This window comes from Corapipo altera, unplaced genomic scaffold (genome assembly GCF_003945725.1).
Source record: "Corapipo altera isolate COAL_440 unplaced genomic scaffold, ASM394572v1 61, whole genome shotgun sequence".
Classification (NCBI taxonomy): domain Eukaryota; kingdom Metazoa; phylum Chordata; class Aves; order Passeriformes; family Pipridae; genus Corapipo; species Corapipo altera.
This window is the reverse complement of record NW_020884910.1, coordinates 2,296,144-2,320,714: the sequence shown is the minus strand read 5'-3', so window position 1 is coordinate 2,320,714 and position 24,571 is coordinate 2,296,144. Positions and strand designations below refer to the sequence as shown.

General features: G+C 37.3%; 1 protein-coding gene across 14 annotated transcripts in view; it reads left to right on the top strand.

Annotated features, from left to right (window-relative positions):
- ZBTB20 (zinc finger and BTB domain containing 20) overlaps positions 1-24,571 on the top strand; it is a 502,167-nt gene that overhangs the window by 229,907 nt on the left and 247,689 nt on the right. Inside the window, exon 1 of one of the 14 annotated variants that reach the window (XM_027653330.1) lies at positions 9,706-9,724. The exons of the other annotated variants lie outside the window; for them this stretch is intronic. The gene's annotated coding sequence lies outside the window, so the exon portion shown is untranslated. Of the gene's footprint in view, positions 1-9,705; positions 9,725-24,571 lie in introns of those variants that run through there. 14 annotated transcript variants of the gene reach the window in all.

Genomic DNA, 24,571 nt, shown 5'->3' with positions numbered 1-24,571 from the left:
AATTCTTATTGTTGGTCTCTGAAATTTGGATTCTCTACATTAGCGTGTGGCCCATATAGTTTATTTGCTTTTAAGTCTCATACATTTGGGGCAGTTTCAGCTTTGTTGAGATTAATCAGGAATTGTGACCATTGGAATAGACAGGTGGTCCTGAGCATTTTGTCTTAGAAGGTCTCAGACATCTAAGCTCTAGTATGTGCATAGATTTTAGACTAATATAATTCCTCTATTTGAAAGGATTGATGTTTTTACTTAAGTAATTATACTAGATCAACTTCATGCATAGATATAGTTATACTAATGTAAGATTGCATTATAAACCCATACAGTTAAATCAGCATAAAATTACATGAGTCTTGGGGGGTTTTTTTGAGGGAAGGATAGGACTTAAATTTTTATATTTTAATTTATTTGGAAGTAAAGAGTTACTTTAACTAATTTCAATTTTAACATACCATTAAGTCTACTCCAAGTAATAAGATAGTATGTTTAAGATCGTAGATATCAGTTAGCAAATCCAATAAAAAGATTCTTTAGAAGGGATAGATATATGTCAGATGTTGAGATTCTTCAAACAATGCAAGATGTATCAGATGTTTGTCCTAGCCTATATTTTTTCAGTGCAATGTATACAGAGAGAAGGGTACATTTCTTGAACTCCAATAATGTTCACTCTCTTTGTCATAAGAAAGGAGAGAGTTTGCATTAAACAGATTCCTTTTATGTTCTACCTACAAAATTTCAAAGAATACTGAACAAATGAGGTTGGAGTTTGTACATTTGTGCATCAAAGAAATGCTTGAATAGTTTCTTATATATATAAAGGTACATTGTAGGGCACCCTCAAAGAGAAACTATATTCTGTAATCAGTCTGCCGCCACCTGAATAATTAAATAATGTTTTTCAATTTAGAAATACTCTTAAATACACTAAAACTATAAAATACCCTGCTGAGAAAAAAATTAATGGACTTGTTGCTAAATGGTCACTGCTAAAGATAAAATAAATGTAGAATCATTACAGTAATCACAAACTGTCATTTTTAGCACTATTTTCATAATAGATCATACTAGACTGATGGTGCTCAGATAATGCAGAAGTTAACCAAAAATCCTTTCTCTTTCCTCTTTCAAATTCATATTTTATTTGTAGATGGCAAAATTTTTAAGTAGAGTGCATCCCCTGTTACTGTGTAAGTTGATCTGAGAAGTTAAAAAATAGTATGTTAAGAGGATGGAATTATTATATTTTTTGAAGTTTTGAAAGAGTTGTGTCAGCCATCAGGGGTAAGGGATAACTTTACCAGTGAGGAATCCATGAATGGAGTTTTGTTCAGTAGCTGCAGTTCAGTATAATGATTGAGAAATCAGAATATTAAGACCAAAAAGAAATTAAATGAAGATACGTAGAAAATCTGTCTGTTTGAAAAGTATATATACTATATTTAAATACCATCTTGTTTGTAGATTTTCTGAAAATGCTTTCAAATGGACCGTCTAATACCGAATAAGTGTAAAATTACTACAGGAGCAGGTCTTCAGTATGATTAAGAGAATGAAAGAATTATCCAGAAGTCTTTGATTTAGGAAGCAGTATTTCTGATTTAATTAACCAACATGATCTTGACATAAAAAGTGTTCTTAAGGTGGTTTTTTTTGTTTTTTTGTTTTTTTTACCTGATTTTGAGTTATAGAACTTCTTTGGGGTTTTTTAATACATCCTAATAATTTGCTTATCCATTAAATGCTACTAGTTAATATACTTATTACCTGGATTTCAGAAGAGACTGGTTTTTTATACTTGAGTATAGTTCTTTACTCCTGTAAAATCCCAAGATATGTTGTTTGGCCCTATTTGCAGCTTTGTAGGATTTCAGAAATATTATGGGTAAGGTCCTCTTAGCTGCCCTTGATACCCGGTAGGTTCTTTGTATTTTATTTCTTTAGCCTATATACCTAGTAGTTTTTGGCTTAGGGATTCCTACTCTTTTCAGAAGAATCCAGAGGTCATGCATGAAATCAGCAGTTATCTTCACTGCCTTATGAACAACTGGGAAGCCAAAATATAACTTTGCTATGAGGGGGATAGAAAGAATTCCCTAGTGACTTTGTTGCCTGGCTTTACTCTTACTTTGTGTAAACTCCTCCTCCAACACCCCTTTGAGATAGTAGGATGAGAACAAGTAAAGTACTGACCTATGATTTTCCAGCAGAGGCATGCTATAATCTGTTTAAATTGGCCTGAGGGAGGCTTTATCACATCATGGCATCAAAGAGACCATTGGTGTCACATACTTAATTTCCATCATCTCCTTTGGCAGTTCTGATAGTCTTCAGAAGCCTAGCCAGCAAGAAGAAGGGTTGAGCAAGACCTAGCTCCAGTCTAAGGAATGGGGCAGAATACCTGCACTTCTCTCTGGTGATACAGGGAAGGAAGTGTGGCATGCTGGTTTCTCCTCATGTGAAGGTGAATATCCCCATTTATGCTCTGGTAATTCGGGAAAATGTTTATTTTTAAGGCCTAGGGAATGTTTGGTCTTAAAATTGCCAGATTGACCTGGATCTGGGGTCATACCTTCTTCCTTTCCTCTAGGGGTGGTCTCCTGAACTGGCACAGGGTGGCCTAACTTTTGCCTTTTTAATGACTAGCCTGAGGTAAACTGTTAGTGGTACCAACAGGGAATCCATTTACTGACAGGATGGCAGTGATTTCACAGCTGTGTCAGGTACGCTTAAACAGAAGAAACTCCAAGCAAAATAGCAGCATAAACTGCTACTGCTTGCAAAACTACAACAGCAGAGTAATGTAAAGGAAACTAATTGTATACAATCCTCTTGACTAGGCAGCCTGCTGAATAATAAACCTTCCTAAAGCCAGCAAGGCATATTCACGCAATAGCTTATGATTTTCTCTGTGCATGTGTCTTGGTTTATATTGTGTATACTGCATATGTTTATATTTACACAAATCTTGCTGTTGAACAGAAGCCCACTGTAAGTACACATATTCTGGGGCATGCCCGTATGTGTGTTTATATGTGTCTGTATATTTGTGTGCGTGCACGTGTGCGTATGTATATATGTCTGTGTGTACGAGAAACAGATGCACTGTAGGCAGATAAACCAGATAAATATAGATTCAGATAGAAGCATAAGCCTATAAATATAGAGAATATATAGAGTGAAAGCAAGCAGATCAGCACAGTTTTGCTATTACTTGTGTTCTGTATAATTAAAAGAGTCTCTGACACTGAAATGACTGAGAGGATGACACTGTTGGCTCTCAGCAAACGAAGTAAAAAGGTAAGAAAACTTCTTTCCAATATGAGCAGCAAAAATGACATATTTACTATCTCTAATAATTTGCTTAATACAAGTCATTGTGTAGTTTCTTATAAAGTCAGAGGATAGAAACAAAGCATAACATTTGTAATTTTACCTTAAGAGAAGTAAAGAAAATAAAAATCCTGACTCACAGTCTGAAGAAGTGCAACATCTAGTTTCTATTTTACAGTAAGCCTCACACACTGTTTGTCAACTTTCTGCTTCCACTGTACAACTGATTTTTGCTTCAGGTCCTTCAGTCTCTGCAGATGAACTTGTGTGGCAGAGTATTGGGGAAAACATTTAGCTTCATGACAAAATTGCTTTCAGAAATAATGTTGTGAGTGTGTGTCCATATATGTATGTCTTAGCCTTCTGTTTTTAAATCTCTGATGCCTGTTTTAACGCTCGTCTTTCTCTTTGTTGTAGCAATATAGCTTTGGTTAATCCATAGCTGTTATGTAGATAGTTAAAGTCTAAAAGGTCTTAACCTTACTAGATAAAAAGAAAACTTTACAGCTATTCAGAAGGGCCTGAAAAGTCAATTTTTTCCTATTTTGTTGCATTTGGATAAGAATGTTTAGATAGATCAAGGTTGTTGGAAAATCCCTGAAAATTATCAGTGCTGTGTTTTTTGTTTTTTGTGGGTTTGTTTGTTGGTTTGTTGGTTTGGTTTGGTTTGGTTTTTTGTTTGGTTTGGTTTTTTGTTTGTTTGTTTGGTTGGTTGGTTTTTTTTAATATTATACAGGTAGTATTGAGGTGTTTACATCAAGAGGTTAGCAGTAGAGTTTGGCATTCTACTTCCAGCTGACCACTTGCCTAGAGTGAGATCTTGCACAAATTATCTAAAATCTATGTATTTATTTTCCTGTTTGTGAGTAGAATTGTTGGTAATTATGTCAAAGAGTTGGGTAATTGAATAATACCCTGGTTTTTTAATCAGTCTCCTGATTCCACCAGAACTACTCAAGGAACAAGGTATTCAGTAAGAGTACATCTCTTTTTACGAAGTGCTCTGACGGTCTTGAGGAAAAATGAAGGGATAACAGTAGAAAATACTATTGCTGATGCTTTGTGTTGTGTTACAAACAGTTCACTTGTTTTTAATTTCTTTGTATTCAAAATATGCCATCAGCTGATGAGTGTGGTCAAGTTTCAGTATTCTGAGGAACTTATAGCAAAGCAGAAGAAAGGTAAACATGTATATATTCATACTTAGACCAGCAGTACTCAATATGACAAAACATAACCAAAGACAGAAAATTAAGATGTCAAGTGGTGAAAGGCTTGCTGTGGTATTTAGCTCATATAATGCAGGTTTTCTTAAAGAATCTAGTCTAAAATAATTTTCCTCTGCAGATTAAAAGGGAAAAGGCAGCCCAGAACATCTGGGGTTTGCTCCTGAACTCATTACTGGGTTTGGCACAAACCATTTTTTACTCAGTTGTCTTATTTTGCTACCTGAAAATAAGCACTTCCAGGCATATTTTAACGTATTGTTTGGTTTACACCCCAGTTTCCAATCACCCTGCTGCTTCCTGAAAATCTGGTCTTTGAGTCACGGTTAGTATCCTGTGAAGGTGCTTGTTTTTACTATATCTCTTGAGACACTTGAATTAAACACAAGGAGGAGTTTGAAGTCATACGTATATGAATAAGAAGCTATGGAAAATCCCTGACTGATACAGGAGGTGTTGGCACTTTCTCTGGTCAGTGGGCTAGTGAAAAAGTTCTATAAAACCAGGACCCGGGCTTTATTCAGGTGCTGCTTGCTGCTCATGGTGACTGTGGTGGCAGCAGCTGCTCTTGCCTCTGGACTGGAGGCTGCTCTCAGCTCTGGGCACAGCCCTCACACCTCACAGGAGCACCTTGCCCTCTGCACTTCAGGGACGCCTCAGATGTGCCATCTACCTGTTGCCTGAATATCCTCAAGTTATTCAGATTTCCTCAGGAGAAAACCTGTGTGTTTTAAGAGTGATATTAAGAGGAATAAGATGAATTAATGTGATAAATTACAGTACTTCAAAAATTAACTGGCCTATCCCGTAAATACTTCTGAATCCCTCCTAGTCTTTTCCTGAGTTCGCTGCACATTACAAAAGTCACACTTGCTTCAAAACAAGGTTTTGCTTTTAGGGACCAAAACAACTATTAAGGTTTGTTGGACAGGGATTATACTGAGCCACCAATTACTTTAGAAATATGGTCTTTTCAAAATCTCATAGGGAATATCTGGAAGGGAAGTTATGCAATCCCAGAAAGCATTTGCTTTCTGAATTCTGCATTTTGTTTTCTGCTTTCTCTCCCTAATTCTGATAAATTAGTAATTCGTTACCAGATTAAATTATAGCATTAGGTTGCTTTTGCAGTAGGGGAAATATATATTTAAAGAAAAAAATTGCTCTTGATCTAAAACCATGCACGTGTTGATTTGACTCTAGATCAGATCGTTGCAGCTGAGTTATAATCCTGAAAACTGATGTTTATTATGGAAACACTGACATAGCCTCTACTCTTTTGGTTCTGGCAGACATGTCAAAAATATCCAGAGACCATTTTTTCTGACTGAGTTCTTTGCTAGTCTCCTTGGACTTTGTTTTCTGAGTCTTTGCCAATTTTACTGCCATTCATTTTGTCTAAAACCGTCTTGGAAATACGTCAGTCTGTAGGAACCATTAAGAAATAACACCATTACACATGTTTAATAGGTTAACTGAAGGGTGGGGAAAGTTTAGCAACTTCTGCTGTGTCATGGTCATTCCAAAACACTGAGTCCAAAAGGTTCATGTGAAAGAGAAGTCAGAAGGAGAAAAGTAAAGGTAAATTGCCAAGAAAAGCATATTTGTTGTGAATTACTTTTATTGCAAGTACAGTCATGTTGCACAAGGTCTGCAAAGGTTTATTGATTCTTTAACTAGCAAGGACAGTTGGCAAACATCTTTAGTATGCTTATATTTAGGTTTTGTCTCTATCATTTTAATATTTTTTTATTATTCATTTTGCCATTAAAAGCCCATGGCAACCTAGCACTGTGCTTATCTCCTCCTACAGTCATTAAAAAGACAGAACCTATATTGAGAAACATTAAGCTTACATGTAAAATATGAAATCCTAGAGTAATAACTTGTTTATAAGCTTAGTCTCTCCCTTATGATACAGTCTTTAATGAGAAGTCACATAGTTTTTCTGCAAATACAGAGCTATAGAATCCTTGATACATGCAAATGGCACCTAATATTAATGTGCTTCACTAATCAAAAAAAAACCAAAAAAACCTAACCAAACCAGCTGTCTAATGTAGCAAAAAATAATGTTACTTTGTAGGTGTGTTCTCTTGTAGGGAGAACATGTATCAGATACATTAAAGAATGTAATATACAATTAGGTACAAATACAGCAGGTTATTTAGCACATACATAGGAGGGGGTTTTTTTAGGATTTTCTGACCCAAATGTATATCCAAGCTGCGCTTCATAAAAGGTTTGGTAGGCTGTTGTAACTGTGTGGACTTTTAAAAACTTCAGTATTTATCATAGTAGAAAACTTTTTCTTGAAACATGAATCTAACCGGTATTGACTTCATAGGCTATGAGTCCCTTCGTATTTTCAGTTGTTAATGCTTCTTGCTATAGTTTAATTTCTTTTTTTCCCCCTTTCTCTTAAATCTCTGGATATTCTTTTTTTTCTTTCTTTTTTTTCCTCATTCCCTTTTGTGTAAAACAGATGAACTTTTATTTATTCAAGTTTTCATGAAATTTAAGATTAGGTAAACATTAAGAATAGAAAATTTACATAGTGAAGTTTCCAACATTTTCGAGCGATTGAAGGCAGATGGATTATAGTGGAAACTTCTGTCAGCTTCGCTTGATAGCCCTCAAGTACAAATATATCAGAACTGAACTCCCTAATTTGTCTCCCCATATTTTTAGGGGATTCAAATCTCTGGTTGAACCTGATATGTACAGTCCAGAGATAGTTACTTATAATCTGACAGGCAAACAAGTGCTTAAAAATATGTGTGCTCTGGACAATGATAAAGCAAGTATAGCAGCATTGGAGCTACCCTTACAAATATCCGAGCTTGCTTTCCCTTAGCTGGTATTTCTTTAGTTTCTCTTTTATATAACATCCTATAAGACTCTAAAGCATTTTAAGATTTTATGCTGCATCTCATAAGGTGAGGATATAATAAAAATACAGACTAACTTTAAGTGCTGAAAAATATGTTCCTCTTAACGTGCAGTCTTTTCAGAACAGTGCGAGTTTTCATTGTTTGATACGCTGGTCCTATGGTCCAGTCTTCATGAAACACTCCCCATAGCATCGCTCAAAGTCTGATCATCTCTAGTGACTGCAAGACACTGAAGTAGAGTTTGTCTTCTGTGGCTCATTTCTTTCCCCCACCACTCCTATGGTGAGCAAAAAAAAGGTGCCTGAGCACATTTTGAGTTGGCCCCATCTGTATTAGTAAGTGCCTAATACAGGTTGCATGCCTCGATCCCTCTTGATGAAGGCCTTACTCTTTTTCTTTAAGGATCACTTTCATTTTAAGACAAATCAGACTAGCTAGGCTGCACATGACTTTTTGTGTAAAATTTGCTGGGTAATTTCAATGCAATTCTATTTATGTGCAAACAAAATGAATAAGCGTGTGCAAGACACTGAATATATGTTTTCTTTTCCTAACATTGTGATGGAGATCCTGACTGCCTGCTGGCTGGTAGTACCCTAGTTAATGTTAGTAGATGTGGATCTGGAAAAAAAAAAAAAATTAAATAGAATAGTCAGAAACATTGTATATCTGTGTAATTTCCTTAAAATAGGGCTTGCCTTTCTTATAACACGGGGTTTTTTGTTTGCATACTGTGCTATTTTAGGACCTGTAAAAATGCCTGATGTCAGATCTGCAAAGAAAAAATATGTTGTCCATTAAAAACAATTTGAATAAATTAATATGGGGAATGGGTGTCTTCCAGTAAAGATAATGCAAAAGAAGTTTTAAGAGCATTGATAGTTGATTTTTTTTTTTTTTTTTTAATCAGCACACTCAGTTTATTTTCTGATACTAGGCTCAGTGTCTGCTGTGGCTTGTAATAAACTTCCTTTTAGTCTTCAGTCTTTCAACATCCTTTAGAAACCATGTTAACAGACTTTAGAATCCCACTGACATTATCAGAAAAATCCCCAACCCAGTATGAATAAATAAATGGCTGCCCAGAAGTCCAGTGTTGTGCCAGCCTAATGGCATTTCCTTACTTTGTAGGATCTAGTGTTGAGTGGGAGCAGGAAGAATTTGGGTTGCCATGTCTCACTTTGGAGGCAAAGGATTCAGCAACATGAGGGGAACGAGAGGATTTCTCCTTATTGACTCAAAATTATTCTCATTAATGAGCTAGAGGCCTTTCTGTCTGAATTGGTGACTCTGGGTGTGTGCTTGTGGAAAAGAGAGAACATATGGATATGAGTGAACAAAATAGGTTAAACTTTCCTTGTTTCTAGTCTCTAATTCCTATATTTCAGTGTCAGCCAATCATCTCAATAAATGCAGGGCTTTGTATTGCATGCTATGCATAGTGTCTGTTATTTCTGTGTGCCTACAAGCCAGTAGGTCCTGAAGGGATAAGTAAAAAGTTCATGTATAGGATTACTAAAGATGTCTCTTAGTAACCTTAATGACCCTCATGATCAATAAGAGCTTGCTGGGCATCTTTATACCCAGCACAAAATGTCCTAAAAGCATTAATTGGTAGTTTTTTTGTAGTTTCTAATAGGATTTGGGCATGGGTGTAGGAGGGAAACCTTACTTTTGGATGGAGAGGTTTGTGGAGTTTTTTAGGCATCCTCTCTTCCACCAAAGGACACAAAACTGAAAAGGTTGGGAAAAGCATGTTTAGTTCAGAAAAGCATAGTTCTGTTTCTACATGCTTCACTTCCCTTTCCATGGCACATACCTTAAATCTGCATCCATCTCACCCCCCCCCCCCCCCACACACACACATTTCTTTGCGTGTATCTCCCTCTTAGAGCTCTGCATTCAATATAAGGAGTAGTGTAAATCAATAGTAAATGCTAACCGCCCACTCTGTACTCAGTTACGCAATATCACATACCGTGTACACAGAGACAAAAAGGGAAAAAAGCACACACAGGCTTTACATTCAAAAGCTCTTGCATAATTTTGCTTTTCTACAGCCAAAAGAGGAAAAAAAAAAAAAAAGGGAAATAACAGATGGGGAGACTTGCAGGTTTTTTTTCCCTTTTCTCAGACTGTACAGAGGCGAGTTCGTTTAACATCCATGGTCATTTCTAATTGCCCCGTGCTGCAGATAAGCAAGGCAGTCTTGCTTGTGCTTGAAAATAAGACTTTTTTCCAGCTTCCATGATGTGGTGCACTTTTCAGGTAATACAAGACGATCTATTATGAAGTGTTTTAAGTCTGAATTGGTTATTTCTTTAGTCTTAGTGAAAACAAGAAAAAGAAACACCTCACTTCAACTATTCGATACATGTTGCAAAGTGAAAGAGGGACGAGGAGTAAGCGAGGTTGGATTGAATGCTCTGACGTGGTTTGTGCCTTTTTTTTTTTTAATCTTTTTTCCTTTCTGAAGAGCAAAATATCTCTCAATGTAATATTTATGTAAAAAGCCAGTTATGTAACTCTCGCCTGCCTTTCGCTTTTGTTACCTCTCTGGACTGTACAGCTCTACTGTTTTTCCTGACGACAGATTGTATTAAAACCTGCAAATCCTGATGAAAGGAAAGAACAACTGGGTGCCCACAGCACAGACTTTAATTTTGAGCCTTTTTAAGGGCTTCAGGCTGGAAGACAATGGATCTATTTAAGATCTGGTTTTGGCTGGAGGAATTCTTATTGAGTATTTTCTTGTCACAGTGTGCTCTGGAACATCCCTGGCTTCTACACAGTGTTTCTGCCTCTCTCCTCCTCTCTCTTCTCCCCCTCCCTCCAGCTTTTGGATGTATACAATGAAAGCTTTTTCCCTTTCCTCTCCTGACCTTAATGCAAGTGTCAGTTTGGTTTCTGTGTAACAGCAGCAAGTGCAGAAGAATAGTGAAATTTTAGGTTATGCTGCTGAACTTTATTTATTAATTTCTATTTTAAGTGACTGATGTCCATAAAGGTCCAAAGATTCTTCTGGTTAGGGTTGTTTGGGATATTTTAGCAAGCAAAAATACATATGGCCCTGCTAAAATAATTTTTAAAATAGATAAATAAATAAATGAGGGACTTTTGGACTTCAAAAAAAAGAACAAAAGGGTCAGTACTAAAGAAAAGTTCATACTTTTTTTCCTGTTCATTCCTACCCTACAGGAAGAAATTATTCCTGTAGTTATTGCAAGCAATTTATTCCTAGTTGTATCCTCTGAGGATCTGACCTGTTTGTGGTTGTGAGCATTGTGTCGGGGTTTGTTTTCTTTTGCCCTTTACAAATCGTTCTTGTCTGTGTGCACATTCTTGGACAGATTCTTCCCTAGTGTAATGCTGCTAATTCTGTTGATATGATGTCAGGAGTCTATTAGGTCAATTATAAAGTTATAGGGCTCGATCCTCAGTTATTTTAAAGTGTTTTTCTGGCATTGGAAAAGAGCCATAAAATGAATCTGCATGTGAATTATGCCCAGTTCAGGGCATAATAGAAAAAAAATATTTAAAACTGACAACTTTCAACAGTGATCCCTGAGACAAACTTTAAATGAAACAGGATTTTGTGAAAACAGGAAGTGAACTATTTTAAGCTCTGTAAGTGTATTTTAAGCTGTGTAAGTATATTTCACCAAATTACTGGGGAGTACATATATATTCAAAAGTGCATTGGAACACCTGATTCTGAAACTAGCCCTTGCTTTGGTTTTGGGCAATGAAAACTTCTTCTGCCTCCATTTGTTTCTCGGTACAGAATCACGTAGGGATTATAGTCATAGATACTTGCTTTATTGTGCCCTGCAGAAATATTCTCAAGCTATGTTATTAATGTTTATAAAATCTACTTAAATGCATAGGGAGAAGGTGTTGGAATACTTTGTAGAAGTTAAAAAATTATTTAAACTTCAGGCTGGTGTTGCACAAAGACCAAACTTTGGGCACCAACCACATATAAGTCTTAATAACCCTATATAATATAGATGATCACATATAAATGAAAGTGGCCCTAGTCACCATAGGACTAAATGCTGGAAGAGTGTCCTATAGGAATTATGGGGCATGAAAATCTATGTAATTGTAAAGTGGGGCTAAATCAACATACCAGTAGCAGTTTATAACATAATTACAGGCAGTAGAAGAGAGTAACCTCCTTAAAATCCCTTATACTAGTGCTCCTCGTAGCTGTCAGCACTTTAGAAAATGCTCAGAAGATGAAGATGGTGTAACTTTACAGAGAACATGATCAATAAGGAGTCCAGTATTTAACTTAATCAAAAGAGTGATCATTTGTCTTTGAATGAAAATTACTTTCTGCCTGTCTTCTCAGAGTCTTAGTCTCTAAGTTTATCTGCACTGATTGCAGATAAAATGGGAGACTTATTTGGAATAGGTGTACAAAACCTGATAACTTTTAATGGTAGACAAGCAAATTTCCCTCTTAAAGGCATCTGCATGCTTTTCAGTTACTGAGACATTTCTCTGCATGTCACTAGGTTATTACTAACTTCCAGTCTTCAGTCCCCGGCTTTACTTTGTATGCTTAGGTGGACTACTAGCAAGGCACTAGCCTTCCTTAATGGTCAAACAAACATTTATTATTTTCTGAGTATTTACTAATCAAACAAGATAAAAACCCTTAGAAATGTCTGCTGCCAAGCTCTGGTTATATATACACAGTTGAACAGCAACCAGAATGAGGGAACTTTGTGTTTTCTGCAGAATGGAAATCTAATTTTAATTTATGGAGGAGAGGGTGATTTGACTTGACCAGATGCTAGACATGCAACCTGTGAAACTTCTGTCTTCCTAAATTCATAGGCAAAATAGGCAAAAGGGATGGTTTGAACAGTTTCTGAAATGAGATGTTAATATTCAGTTTTAATGAATAAGTCTTCACAACTTAAAAAGACTGCTATTTTATTTTTAAACATAAGCTGTTTGAGTCCTGCCTCTATAAAGATCTGTGCCTTAGTTTTTTTAAATTCAAGTTTGTTATTTTAGGGAAAAGGTTAAATATGAACACTAAAGATTCAAAAACAACAACAAAAATGAAAGGAGCTCTACATTAATTTTTATTTTATAATTTCATTATTTTTCTTCCCTGACACACACTTGGGGTATATTTGAAAAATAGCTAGCTAAATGATTTTTCTGTATCCAGCAATGTGCTGAATTAGCTACAGTAGGCTTTTTATCTTGCAATTATTCTGCAAGGTTTCCTCCCTCCCTCCCTTCCTCAGAACTGTCGGTTTTTGCAACTCTCACACTTTGGTTGAAGTTTATGACAATTTTGTGTCCTTCACTATCAGGAATTCATTGCTAGTGCCTTCAGTAGTTTCACTGGTCTTTTTGCCTTGCAGAAGTCCCTAGGAAATGGCGCAAAAAGCAGTATTTTTATAATAGTTGTAACAAAAGTATCAGGCCTAGCTGCACTGAATGTTCCTGCAGTCCTCCTTTTCAAAGTTATTATCTTCCATGTTCACAGCAAACAAAGCAGATGGTTCATTTCTCCCATCAGAGAACCTGTATATTCTTGCCGTTGCTGTTAAACCTTATGTGTGCAAGTGGGCCATGACACCTGCAGGGCAGGATCACTGAAGTCCAGTGGTGTACAGGAGTTGTCAGGACGTATGCAGCGCTCAGAGCAGGGTCAACACCTCGATGTTCTTTACTTTTTCTTCTGTACAGGGGTTAATGTTTTCCTGTTGTCACAAAATGTAGTGAGGACTCTGGACTGAGTGCCTTCATCAGCATGAGCCCCACGAGAGGATGTGCCATGCTGCCTGTCAGAACCCCTCTGGGGAAGGAGTACATCCTCATTTGCTCACGGGTTTGTTTCCTGGATGTCTGGTCTCATTGCTGCTGAATGCTGGTGACCAGGGTGGAAAGGATGGATAAGGTCTGTTCACCTTGTTGATGCAGAGCCTTAAAAACAACTCTTTAGGATGTGACCTTTAATATCTGTAGCAGAAGAGAGCAATGAACTAGACTTGATGATCCGGAAAGTGTGCTCCAGGGCAAAATCTTGTAAAAAACCTAACTATTTCAGTTAGTTCAGTTTCTGTGGGGACTCCATTTGGGGTATTATTTCATAATTTCAACTGAAGAAGCCTCTAACTAGTTTGACTTTTGGGATGCATGATGAAACTCACCCCTTTAGGGAAGTTCTTGCAGAGACAAGATACAAGGAGAGTTTGCTTGTCTAAACAACAGAGAGGGTTGCTCACTCACGAGTTTGTGCTGATTTATATATGACTGGTTGCAGCAGAATAGATGGACTGTGCTGTGAACAAGAGAAAAATACAGTCAACTGATAATGTTTTAAATCAAAATAAATAATAATGTTCTTCTTCACGGAAAGACTGTGGAAAGATATTAACAGAAAACAATGCAGAAAGAATCTGAAACCACCTTTGCCTGTAGTTTCCACTGCATGTGTTTCTTAAACTCTTTTTCTGATCACAGTTTTTATTAAATATCCTGGTTGCCTTAGGCCCCTTACACGACTGGAACAAAAAAAAATGACAAAGTTTCAATCTTGTCTTCTAGGATCCATCTAAATATACATTTCTGATTATAAAGTGTCAGTCACCACTGAGGCTGGAAATGGCCTGTTCTGCTTTGAGGAAGGGAGAGGCAGATCACTAATGGTTGCTCGGGCTGTCATGTTTCTGAGAATCAACTGTTTTTTCTTTATACTGCAAAGATTAAACAAAGAATGTTAAACATTTCCCAATTTAGCATTTATAATGGAAAGCGGCTGTAGGGCCACAGCTTGCTGCTGCAAGGGCAGGCGTTCATACGAGGAGTCGCTTAAAAAGGCTTTTATTTTCTTTGAAGGCCTATCCATTCCTCTCCCAGCCTGGCCGCTGTGCTTTGCAGTCAGGTGGAGGCAGCTTTTAATTTTTACTTTCATTTAAGTGGGAGCTAATTTACTTTTGGAAATGAAAGTTAAAGCATCTCAGCCATCTGCAAAGTGGAGGAGGAGGCAGTGGGTTTTTTTAACTTTTCAAATCTCTACAATTCTTTTTCACACCAACAGGCAAGCAAAAATTACCTTCCTGAGCTCCTATTAGTAATAACATGTAGTATTAATGATCTAATTTCTTAGCTTCAGCTCTTTATCTCAGTTTTTAAAATATACCTGTTGGTTATGTTCGGTCTCCTTATACTGGCATCCAACTCAGGAGTTTTGAAATAAAAAGTTGTAGTTTTGAGTGCAGCAAAGCCGCATTTTTTGACCAACAGACAGCACAGCTTTTTCTTAAGCATTTCATTAAGGATTAAGTGGAGTGCCGTGACTTTCTGTTTGTCATAGTAAAGGCAAAGGACACTTAAGAGTAACTGGTAAATGAAAAAAAAAGGAAAATAAAAGGGGGGTGACATTTTTATATCCTGTCATTATATATGCTTTTATCATGTTTGTTTATCAACCTTTCTTATTTTTTATAGTTTTACTTGAAGAGTCCATAGTGGACATAAATAAATTGTTCAGCTTTCTTAGTTGAAGCTGAGGAGAATTTCAGTTTTATGCAAATATGTATTTTATTCCCTATCAAAGTGAAATAAGTGTTAATACACTTAGGTTTTTTAACAGAGCAGCTAAAAATGTCCTTCGTTTGCCTCTCCATTGGCTAGTTTTCATAAATTCAGTAGTTCTCTGTCATCACATAGGGACAAGATCTAAACTTCTTATATAATTAAAACATTTTCAGAAAAAAATATTTCTGGTTTCTTGTATAAATTGTAAGCACTCTACAGAAATCAGATATCCATTTTCTGCCTTTTCCAGACTGCCTGCAAGTAGGTTTTCTCTAAACAAAACAGTCTTGCACTTAGAGCTCACAAACATTTGTGTATTACTTAGATATCTATATGAGTAATTTTATTGGCCTCCTTCAGTAGCTTAAATATGTTTGTAAATGTTTACCCACCTTCTTGTTTCTTAAGGCAAGCTTTTTGCCTTTTAATAACTCAAAGTTTGAGTTTAAAAAATATTTCAATCTTCTTGTGATTACATTTCTTACAGAATGTTGGAATTTTTGGACTGTGCATCTGTTTAGGCACGTGGAGAAAGACAAGACTGAGATCATGTAAGTCATGAAACTGAGGGTTAATAATCCATACTTTGTTCTCTCCCCGTTTTTACAATTTATAGCCAGATGCAAGTAATAAACCAAAAAGGAGAAAAAACAAAAACTAGTTAGCTTTTATTTTTAAAGTGATTAATGAAAAGCAAAGTTCAAATGAGGCCACAAATCCTGGTGGTGCACAATGGGTTGATTTATTTTGTAAATAGACCATGGATAATTAACCATAAAACAAAACTTTTTTTTTTCTTTTTTGAAACTTGCATAATGACACTGGTTTCTTTTAGTTGCTGTGAGTTGCACAGAGGGATAACGACTTATTCACAACTGGTTGCAACTGGTTACAGCCAAGAAAGGAAAAATCCCAGAGCAGCTAGAGGAAAAAAGCTGTTAAAACCCTGCTGCTGCACTTGCAGTTTTGTAGTAAGGCATTCACTAATGGCTACAGAATGGGCAAAGCTAGCAATAACGGCAAAAGAGTAGATATTTACGTTCTCTGATGATGCTTGCCACATTGTTCATGTTTTGGCTTTAAACTCATAAGCAAAAAACAGCCCCTGCAGCTGGCCTTGTAGCCCACAATTTTGTATTGACTTATGCTTTGTTACAAGTTTCCATGATGTATCTTACTACTCTGACGCTGAGGGAAGAGTCTTCTGGATAGTCATAGTCTGACTTCCTGCCAAGTCCTCTTGTGAGCCAGGGAGTGATGTTGGTTTTTCAGATATGTGATAGGAGAAAGCTGCCTGCCCAACATCCCCAAACTTTGTCTCTTCATAATCCACAGTCATCTGTGGAAGGGATATCTGATGCCCAAGAAGGAGAAGGTCCAATTTGTTGTGAAAGTACGTTCACTACTAATTAAGACTACCAGCTGGGATTACAGCCCTGGAGACTGTAAATAAAGTCGAGCATGAGATGTTTAGATGACAATATGGCCACTTCTCTGGTGGTCTGTATTAGTTGCCTGTAGTCAGATTTGCTCATCTCGTGCCAATTTATTAGACTGAAGAGAAGGATTATGTAGGTAACAGCCAGTATGCGAGAGGTTGGATTTGCCACACAGTGACTGACTGTATGGACACCCTGGCTTGCTCTCACAGGCCCACATGGGCCTTAAAATTCTTTTGACTATATAGATAAGATCTGCAATTCACAAAGCTAAAATCTGTGTTCATGTTGATTATTGGTGCAGCTGTGCTCTGTTTCACAGATGGTGACTCCAAAGTACTTGAGAAAAACCCTCCTCATTCCGAACGATAGCCTGGGTAGGCAGAGGTACTGGGTAAAAATGCTTAAAACAAGTATTGTTTTACATGCATTGAATCCGGTTGTTACAGCAGTGTTACAGGCTGATGTTTGTAAGGGTTTTCTATCCTAAACTTATTTGTGCATGTGCAGTTTCTTCTTCAAATTCAGAGCATTTATTTGTCAGCAATGCACTGTAGAGATTGAGAGGAGAAGCAAATTGTTAACGTCAGACCATCGCCTGCTACCCACTTGAGCTTATTGTAGATAACTGGGTATAAGGGTTGTGTGTTTTTAGTCTAGACCCCAGTTACAAGACAGGATCTTAGATCAGCACTTTAAACATAACCAGAGAACTGATGAGTTCCCACTGTGTTACTGACACTAGTAACTACAGCACATGGGTTGCCACTTCTAATCTGTTTTTAGGCCAGAGTCAAGTTAAAATAGCACTTAGTTTGAGCAAGAGGCTTCTGTTGTGGGTGGGAATCATGCTGGGGGCAACATTAGCATTGTACTTACAAACAACTGTTGCAATGAAGACAAGACCCCAAAAGGAAGTTAACTCTCCAAGGCTCAATACAGTCTTTGGCTTCTCTACAGGTCCTGTTGGAAGGGAAGCCAGCCAAGGTCCACTGTGGTAGTGCTAAATGGATGGGCCTGTCCCATGGGGTCTCCCTTGAAACTGCTTTTTCTCAGGCTTTTGCTTCCGGGAAGCATGTCAATGTATGGAATCTGCTGTGTACTGTTTATGAGTTAGAACTTGATTTTATTGACTAACAGACTCCTTGTATCTTGTGACAATCTTTTTCTGTGCTCTGCATCATGCCAAAGAGACAGGGGAGTGGTGTTGGCATGTCTTTGTATGAATAGGTCTGTCATTAAATATTTGAAATAGAAACATCTGAAATAGATCTTGCCTGAGAAGAACAATGGGATAACTAGAGAAAGCCAGTTTTCTCCAAATTTGCTTTTAGAGGCTGGAGCTTTAAGCAAACAGAAAGAAAAGGCAAGAAAAAAAAAACAACCCCCAAAAAAACAAACCAAAAAAAACAAAGAGAGCAGGTATTAGTACAGAGGCTTAAAAAACCCAAACCCTGGGAGACATAAGGAAAATTAAGAGAGGAAGGTGGACAAATGCTTAGCAGAGGGGGGCGTTTCTCGTTTGTTTGTTTTAATAAGACCAGCTAAGGGAGAGGGAAGCTGGTGGTAGAAGGATTGAAAGTCCCCCATTCAGAAGAGACACTGTGTTTAGGAAAGGGAAACTTTTTGTCTGATATGGATCTAAGCCTGGGGACCATTGACTGCTAGTCATGAGAATGCTGAGGCATGGACATGCATTTGGGTATTTTCTGTTTTCTCTGATCTCTAAATCTGTATTTTTATTTTGTGAAGGGTGAGAGATTCAGTCATCTTCCTCAGGCAGTTAGGCTGTGAAATCTTACTGTTAGAAAGGGCTACAGACAGCCTTAGATGAAGGCACACACAAGGTGAAGGAGAGAGTTTTCAACTCCTTTCAGATTGTGCAAAGTGTCAGCACATGGCTCCAGTATGCAGAACACAAATTCAGCAGACTGCTCGGTGTGCAGCAGGAAAAACTCTGTTAGAGGTAATTGTAGTTCAGGCTTTTGAACAAATTTTTGTATTTCCCTCATGTTAATAACCTATTGGTAAGGATATGCAATCCAAACTCCTTTTATTTTAGCTACTCTTTCTCTTCCCAAATACCTCTCCCCAAGTCTAATGCTTCAAAAATCTGACAGGTGAGATAATACCAACAGTTTTCCCAAAGACTTCGCCCATCTCAGCCTTGTGAATCATGGCATCTGATGTTCTGATAAGTCAGTTCAAGCTCCTGTTAGAATGTGCTTTCGTGGGGGACTAAGTAGTACAGCTGTTTGAATTCTTGAACTTCTGCTCCAAGCATTGCATTCAGAAATTCACTGTATAAGAAACAAAATTTATTTGGTTCTTACTGAGATTCTGACAACATTATGAAAAACCCTTCACCAAATGGCATGGGAGACAACCACTTCTCATAAGCATCTCAGTGCTGAAACAGCCAGGGATGACTGGGCATGATGAGTGTCATGCTTAAAGGACTAGCTGTACTTCAACTCTCCTTATGATCTTCCTAAATAAATAGTTTCAGATGTCAGCACTGCTGCTGCTACCTGATCTAGGTGAAATCCCTCAGTTCTTCGCTGTTTAGGCCAGGATTTGTCTCATAGCTTCAGTCAAGCTTCACATGACTTCATGGTATTTTGCGTTTTAGTAATTTGGAAATGTATGAGCAGTGATCAAGAGCCTTCTTAGCAGAGGAAGCAAATGGTTAAAGAAAAAGGAATTTTAGATATTAAATATCTTATTAATCGCAACTGCTCTTACATTTTTCTCTAAGTTAAGTTTAAGGTTAAAGGACAGAGCAGAAACAACTAGCATTCCCCTCACTTCTCCTCACTCCAGAGTCTTCTGTAGGACTCTCTGTGAGTTTCAGTCTGCTGCTTTCTCCTGCTCAAAACTGGTTTTGATATTTGCCCAAATGGCAGTAGTAATTAATGGTACTTGACCCAACAAGATGTGTGTTAGTCATTACATAACTGACTGTCTGAAAAAGCCTCTTAGCTTCACCAGTTTTTGGACAAGAACAGCATAACACATGGGTTATTAATAATAATTAGATTGTCACTGATATATTGATAGTATGGCAGAGGTATTATAAGCTTCTTCTGAGGCTTACTAAAGTGTACTGAAGGTCAGGACTAGAAGCACTAAAAAAATACTGGTTCATTAAAAGAAGAATACTTCCAGGACTCTTATTTATTTTCATTATTCATATTTCCAGATAAAGCTTTTTGGAATTTGTGGAACAGAAATGCATTTGTTTCAAACTTTTATTTCAAAAATGTATTTTATATTCTAATATAAAATTTAAATCAAAGCTGAAACTAGCAATCAAAACAAAATTATTTTGTCAAAACAGCATTCAATTGATTGAAATGATTTTTTATTTTTGTTTCTTGGGTAACTTTGCAATGCAGTGTTTAATTCAACTGTGAAACAAAAGCAAATTTCAAAGTCTAGCTATCCTATGAAGCAAGAATATAGGGTTGTGTTTGGGCTCTTCTAGGTCATGCTGAAGGGAGTACTTCATCAGAATTCTACTGAATCTGTTGAATTGACAAAAATTTTAAAATGTGTGAGGACCTGTCAGGCAGGACAAGAGGAAATGACCTCGAGCTGTGCCTGGGGAAGTTCACTTAGGACATCAGGAAGAATTTCTTCATTTTAAGGGTGGTTAAGCATTAGAACGGACTACCCAGGGAGGTGGTGGAGTCACCATCCCTGGAGGTGTTCAAGAAATGACTGGCCATGGCACTTAGTGCTATGGTTTAGTTGACAAGGTGCTGTTCAGTCAAAGGTTGGACTCAGTAATCCTGGAGATCTTTTCCAACCTTAATGATTCTATGACCCTAAAACTATGCTGAAGTCTTCTTGTGTTGATGTTATAATGGGACTTTCTGTCTATGTAACAGTTGATCAGAACCTGTCTTAGCAACTGTAAGTAGATCTCCCCTGGGAATTCTGTGTTTCTGCTCAGAAAATTGGGAACCCTTTGACACCATTTCAGCTCTCCTGGCTTTCTTCTTTGTGGGCTGGTCATGAACCAGCCCTTTCAAATTCTGGGTGCCTATCTCAGTGCAATTGCTTGCAAAGTGATCAAACAGTTGAAGGTAATGATAGTGTGAGTGTAAAGCCTATGCAGTTAATATTAGTGCATTCACTTTTATTTGTTACTTCTTAGTTTTGATTTAAGAGGGACCTTCCCCTAGAAGAGCACATTCTGGTTATTGCTTTGAGTCTCTCCTTGTCCTTATAACACCCACAACACATTATCTCTTTTTCTTCCTCATGTAGAATCTGTATACTTAAACAGTAGAATTCTTCTGGCAGCAGTCTTGTCAAGGGCCACAGCATGGTTTGTGCCTCGGAGGCATTTTACTTTAGCTTATGGTTTTGGCTGAGTTTAAATTCTTCAGGAGTAGCCTAAATCTGTTTCAGTGAGAGCACCCTACAAAGGAAGAACATGAATGTAAGGAGGGTATTTTGGACAAGTAGGGCAAGGGTGAAGATGAAAAGCGAAGAATATAGTTAAGAATTGCTCTATTGCTGGAAAATGTAAAGCATCTGACCTTCTCTCAACAGCGTGATGATCCTTACTTTTTGAACCAGGACTGAGATACTTAACCCACTCAGTGATACCTTGGTTATTTGGATCTGTCGTCCTTGAGTTTGGATAGATACAACATTGCCATAGTCCTTGAGAACATCAGCACTGCAACTTCTGTAAGTTAGGGATAGATGAGTCTGATTGCCCATTCAGGGGGAGTTGTGACTTTGCAAACTTTGGTGTGCTTATTCCCATTGGAGGTAAACAGAAGATGACAAAATAATACAAATGGAAAATTTTTTCCATTCATTAGACCACTTAACCTTTTATTTCTATTTTTCAGACCAGGAAAGGGATATTTTGTGATACCAAAAAGCTGCTTTTAAATAAATGTATATTTGGACAATAGTGTGGTTGGTTCAGTATTTCTCAGTAAACAGGCCTGTGATATGAAAGGCAGGAAGATATGCTTTGTCCAACAGCTGTCTCCTGTATCCATCAGAATTTTTTTTACGTGACTAAGCGTGTAACCTGCTATATCAGTATAAATTGAATTTAGTCTTAAGAAGGCTGACTTAATCTGAATATTATCTTTAACACTGGTCTTGGACATGAAGAGCTGAGGTATTCATGTAATTGGGCCTTAAAAAAATATAACAATAAAATCTCCCCCACCTCAGAGCTAAATAAATAAATAAATAGAATAGAATAGTTTATGTTTTGGACACGCTCACAGTATTTCCTGCATGCTAGCGGAGCAGTGCACATCAAAAAGATAATAATATAAGCAGTAAAGTATCCCAAGCAAACAGAAAGCATCTGTAGATCTAGATCTTGCCTAGCTGGCTTAGTATTATTGGGATGGTTGCTTTTAGCTTACCATGCCATTAATGCTTTGCAAATGTATATGTGCATGCTGAGGGTTGGCCAGGAATTGAACTGCCTTTATAATGGTTATATTCAATTACTGCATTGTGCCTGAATGCCTACAGATATGTAAGAGAGCAGGAAAGGTACTTGAGAAACCATTAGACCATGCAGGATCTGGTCTACCAGCTCTGGTCACAGGAGAATGTAACGAGCTATAAACAGGATGTAAAGAAACATTTGGAAAGGTGTTTGGAGAAATCCTGGGATGTAACTGAAGTGTTTGTTAGCTGATGTCCCAGGATTGATGTATGTCCCTTTTGTTCTGCTATTGCCTTTAATAATTACCATATTAAACCAGAGATACAAATTAAACTGGAAATATTTGTATTGCTAAAAATGTATCATAAATGTAAAGAGAAAGCTATTCTTCCTCTCCTCATTCAGTACCTTTCCTTTCCCTCACTATTTGTAATAGGGGAATACTGATGCATCTCACTAGGCCTTGACTGAACCTGATGTTCACTTTCCAGTCTGTCTTCAGAAAACCAAGGCCATTTCTGCAGGGTATAGGAGTGGAGGTTCAGGGGTATGGACAGGACGTATGACTGTGTGGTTTTTAAATGAACTGTGTTTTGCTTTATGTAGTATTTCTTGTAGAAAACAGATGAAGTTCCCTTGGAACATTTACTGAGCTTCATCTAAGTTGTCTCTTTGGCTTTAGCAGCCTGGGGATCAAGTTCATGCTGGAAATTCTCCATTCAAACTGTTAGATGCACTCAGAAACCATGACTCTTGTTCAAAGTATTGCAGCCTGTGCTGCCTTCAGCGCCAAATCGACACTGGCAGTAAAGCCTGATTGCAAATACAGAAGTCAGAAAACATTTGGTGTTAACTTTGTATTAAGTGTTAGAGGTGAATCCCCTCTTGGAGTATGATTTTGGGGAACCCTGAGATTTCCTGATTTTTTTTTTTATCTTCCCTTACTGTCTCTAGAAGTAAATGGGCCATTTTGAAAGAAAATCAAGATTGTAAACATTAATCCAAAAGGGTTCCCAACAGGAGGAATTTGGCAACACAGGTAATACAACCCTGCTAAGAAGGCAGGCTCCCTTTCAAGAATCAAAGGTTTTCAGATCAAGAAGTCAGAGACGTTCCCAGAAGTTAATTTGGCATCGGTATGTCATGGATTGTAGCTCTTCCAGAAGTGTTGGCATGATAAATATCACAGTATATTCTTTAATTCCTATTTCTTTAACAGTTTGTTAAAGCATCTTCACTTACAGTTTTTTAATATTCAGTGAGAAATAAATTTGGGAATAGGGTCCTTCAGTATGGAGCCTATTGCAGAAGTGCAGAAGTCGTTTGATCATTACATTGTACAAGCATGTAGGATTTTTACAATTTAAAGTTCTGATATAAATATTAGATTGCTGTATTTATGGGAAAATCTTGATATGATTTTGCTGTTATGTGGAGCATTTAAGAAATCTTGAAATATTTTTAAAGATGAAACAATGGGAAGCTGCTTACCTCATAACATAATAAGGTAAAATAAGGTCATTAAAAAGTCACAGTTGCAGCTCCAGCAAGAGACCTGAATTAATTATTTGCAACAAATAATTTATTTACCAAATAATAGCTTTTCTTGTCCATCAGATATACACAAATTGATCAGTCTCTAAGATTCAGGAATCGTTGGAATTTATTTGATGACTGCTTTCAAAACTTATGTTCTATGGACTCTCTGTAAGGAGAGGTGAAAGAAGGATGGCTGTGGTTTTAATACTATTTGCAAAAGCCTATTCTGTAATTTTCCTCTCTGGCATCCATCTTGTAAACTTGCATTGCATGATGCCAGGCATTTAGGAGTCTGTAGTTTTGATGAAAGAGGGTAACTTTAGTGTTCATACAAGTCTTAATCTTCATACAACACAAGTTAGCATTTGGCAGATAGGAGGCTTCACACAGGTTTCTGAATTCTCACACATCTTTCATATTACATTTATTTTATTAACCCTATGACTGAAATGGTAAAAGGTAAGGAACAAAAAAAAGAAAAAGGAGTTCTTGATGCTGCATGGATGAAGTGGGGAATGGGGTGTGATTATTTCATGTGTGCACTGATTCAGAATATCAGGGTGAAGCTAGATGTTTCTGTTCACTGCATACAAGGGCAGAAGCATGTCAGAAGTTGTTACTGGTAGTGCTGAATTCATAAAAGGAGCATAGCATTCACTTTCTAGCCACCAGAGAGTAAAGGAAAGACTGAGATCTGCAGACATCTGTTACTGTGTTTGCTTACCTACCCTTGTTTCTGGAGGTTTTGAAACAGGATTTGAAAAGCACATATGACAGTCATTGTTTTTGACCATACTTTACAACATCCTACTGACTTTAAAAAGCTAGAATTTGGACCTGCATTTTTAACCAGCAATATACTCAGGGCACTATCAGTGAAAAGGCTGGGAACAAAACTTAGTTCCTGTTTTCCTTCTATTATTTAGTACATATCTGATTTGAAATCTATTTTCTGCATACCCTTGCGTGCATATTCCTTGGCACATGTGCTTCTTGCCATTATGGGGCAGATCCCATAGATTTTCTGCGTCATTAGTAGAGAGAGCCAGTCATTAAAAAAAAAAAAGCTTATTTGCCTGAGCCGTTAAGATTTTTTCTCACAGTTCTGCCTGTGGCGCCTGTCACTAG